The following is a 4,105-nucleotide window of genomic DNA, read 5'->3' on the forward strand; positions in this document are numbered from 1 at the left end:
TCATGAGAAAAAGGTATTTATACGAATCTTAGCCTAAAAACTTAATTTGATTTGTTAAATCTAGTTTATATGTCTAATATAGGGGTTAAATGCAATGTTAGATAAATATGGGGGGTTAAAAATGTTAGATAAATATGGGGCTATTTTGATATTATACAATATATAAAGTATTTAAATAACATGTTAAGAATAGATAGGTATACTTTGATACAAGACAATATACAAGGGTGTTAAATAAAGAAAGAGATAATTATGGGGGCCAAATGAAATATTATAAAAATATGGGGGTATTTTGATATTAAACATTGTAAGAGCATTATAAATGAAATTTTAGGAATAGATAGATGTATTTTGATATGAGACAACATAAAAGGATTGTAAATGCAATGTTAGGTAATTGTAGGGGTAAAAAAAAATTTTTAAAAATATAGGGGGTATTTTGAAATTACATAATACACGAAAGATTTAAATAATATGTTAAGAGTAGATAGATGTTTTTTGATACAAGAGAACATAAAATGGTGTTAAATGAAAGTTTAGATAATTATAGGGTGTTATATGAAATGTTAAGAAAAACATGGGGGTATTTTGATATTTCATAATATCATGAAGGATTTAAAAACATGTTAAGGATGAATAAATGTATTGAGATAATAGGAAACATACGAGGATATTAAATGAAATATTAGATAAGTATGGGGGCTAAAAAAATGTTAAAAAATATAGGGGGTATTTTGATATTAAACATTATAAGAACGTTTTAAATGAAATGTTAAGAATAGATAGATACATTCAGATACAAGGTTACATAAAAGATTGTTAAACAAATTATTAGATAAATATAAGGGGTTAAATGAAATATTAGAAAAATATATGAAGTATTTTGATATTAAATATTATAAGAACGTTTTTAATGAAATATTAAAAATAGATAGATACGTTTTGATACAAGATATTATACAATGATGTTTAATAAATATTAGATAATTATGGGGGGTTAAATAAAATTTTAAAAAAATATAGGGGGTATTTTGATATTAAACATTATAAAAATGTTTTAAATGGAATGTTAAAAACAGATAGATACATTTTGATACAAGATAACATATGAGGGAGTTATATAAATAGTTAAATAATTGTAAGGGGTTAAATAAAATATTAGAAAAATATGAGGGGTTTTTTTATATTAATAATTGTAAGACTGTTTTACATAGTTATTATAGATTTTTTGTTATAAATAAATAATTATTTTCAAAAACTTATCATTGTAGGATTGATAATTAAAATAGATGGTTATGCATTGGTTCGTTACCAAGGAGAATTGATTCAAAGTGACAACAACACAATGAAATATATTGGAAGATCCAAACAATTGATTAAAATTCCTTATAGAACAACATTCGAGGGATTTATTAAGCTTTTGAAGGAGTCTTGTAGTATTGATCCAATGAAAAACTACCTTCAACTATCAATGAAGCCAATAAAAATTGAGTTCGACTGCCCTATACAGATCCAAAATGATGAAGATGTTCAGGGTCTTATTGATATGTCTCAGTACTTACAGGAATGTATTCTTGTTTTTGTTACATGTACCCTAATTGAAGGGCAGGAGGAAAAAGATAAAGATGAAGATGAAGAAGAAATTAATGGGGTCAAAAAAGAATACGATTTGAAAAACTTGATTAATTTCAGTAATGACCCATTGTACATTGCAAACTCATGGGCTCATGGAGAAAAAGATAGAGTTCCTGACTGGGGTGACTTTGATGGAAATGATATGTCGGATATTCCTTCTGAAGATGTAGAGCCTGAGTATATGGCATTAGTTACCAAGGGTATGGATAGTTTGCAGCTTGAATATCCTATTTCAGTTGGTGGAAATTATTCTGGACCATTTTTTGACAATGTCCCCACTGATCCATTTAGGTGGCTTCCTGATTTTCCTCCATAGCCATCAACATCATCAGGTGGTTCTAGATCGATCCGCGAGGAGAATGGTGTAAAGGTTGGTGATATTTTCCATAATAAAGTTCAATTGAAAGAATTGTGAAGCAATTCGCCTTACTTAAAGGATTTCAATTCATGGTCAAAAAGTCTGACAAGAAACAATGGAAAATTAAGTGCAAGGCTGAAAATTGTGAGTAGTATATACATGCAACTAAGTCCAAAGTCGGTGAAGTGTTTCAAATCAACTTTATGAATCTTACCCACATATGTTCAGTTGATCAAATCATGTCATATCACAGACAAGCTGGGGTCGAGCTTTAGGTCAATTAATGAGGTCAAAGTTTGTGATGACTGATCAAATTTATCGGCCTAAGGAAATAATTGTGGACATCGCCGACCAATATAAAATTGATATTTCATATTCACAGGCATGGCGGGCAAGAAACTGGGCTATAAATTCATTGAGGGGCTCATCGGAGGAATTATTTATGCTTTTACCAGATTATTGCTACAATCTACAACATACTAATCCAGGCACCGTTGTTGCTATTGAAACAGATGATGAGCATCGATTTAAGAATTTTTTCATGGCATTAGGATGTTCCGTTCGTGCATTTAGAGAATATTTCTGCCTTGTTATTTACATCAATATTGTTTTCCTTAAAGGTCGATATCTAGGGCATTTATTCATTATGGTGGCTTTTGATGGTAATAACCAGATATATGGCATTGGTTTCGGTGTCAACATAAAAAAAGATCACGACACGTGGTGTTGGTTTCTCATGAGGATTAAAGAATGCATCCATGACCTCTCTAAGTTGGCAATAATCTCGGATTGACATCATGTTATATACTTGGCAATGGTTGAAGTCTTTCAAGATGTCCACCATGGATGTTATTGTCAACATGTTCTATGTAACATGCGGGCAAAGTATAAACGAGACTCAAAGGTATAATGTTTAAACAAGTAATAAAATTTTTAACAGTTTATATTTTTCATACATTTTGATTATAATCAGTTTTCATATTTTTTACCACCTTACAGGTTGCGGGTTCATATTGGAAAGCTGTAAAATCATACACAGAAGCAGAATTTGGGGTGATGATGCAATCTCTTAACTCAATGAACCCTCAAGCTGGAGCTTATCTATATGATGTTGGATTTGAGTGTTAGAGTATAACGTACTTTTCGGGATATCGATACAACATCATGGCAACTAGTATTACTAAGTCATTTAATGCCCTTGTTAGACATGCACGAGGCCTACCTATCACAATGCTCATCTAGTTCATTTGTGGTACCATGTAACAATGGTTTTACGAGAGGAGAAACCATGCAAGTAAGTATCAAATCGTTAATAATTAAAAGTTTTTTCTCATGTACTTTTTCCCCTTAGTTTTGGTTATTACCAAATGTGTTGTTAATATTTGTTCAAATTACAGATGAATGTCCTAACTTTGTCACCCCTTGGCCAGAGGAGAAGATCAGTAGTCGTCTATCAAAGTCTACACGTTTGGAGGTTCGACCAATTACACCTACTCGGTATCAAGTTGTTATTTTTTTGTGGATTCATGGGTATTGTGGACTTTGGTGAAATGTCTTGCACGTGTAGAAAGTTTCAACTTTCACGTATTTCGTGTAAGCATGCCATTGTTGTTGCACGACATATGAGGCTCACGAATGTCAATGCATGGGTTCATCCATTCTTCTGCACCGATATCTACCATGCAATATATCAAGAACCTATCAATCCTTTTGGAAACCAATCTAATTGGTTGCACTCACCAGAAGAAATAGTTATTCTGCCCCCTGTCCTAGATAGTCGTCATCCAGGTCACCCCTCTAACAGAAATCGACATCCTTCGCAGGGAGAAAATGTTACACCGAGGATTTACAGTGGTTGCCATGAACCAGGACACGTACGAACCCAATGTAAAAGCCCAGTACCCGTCCCGAGCTCCGCCCTGTAGCGTTTATCTAAAAAAGGCAAAAGGACAAGATCTTGACATGCTTATAATCAGTTTTGTTAGTTATATGATTCACCATTGTACTTCAGTTATATGTAACCGATGTATTTTTATTATTATTTCAAATGTGTAATTGTATTGATATGTGATGTAATAACTTTAGTGCAAATAATTTCTTCATTTTATATTT

This window comes from Mangifera indica, chromosome 7, assembly GCF_011075055.1.
Source record: "Mangifera indica cultivar Alphonso chromosome 7, CATAS_Mindica_2.1, whole genome shotgun sequence".
Classification (NCBI taxonomy): domain Eukaryota; kingdom Viridiplantae; phylum Streptophyta; class Magnoliopsida; order Sapindales; family Anacardiaceae; genus Mangifera; species Mangifera indica.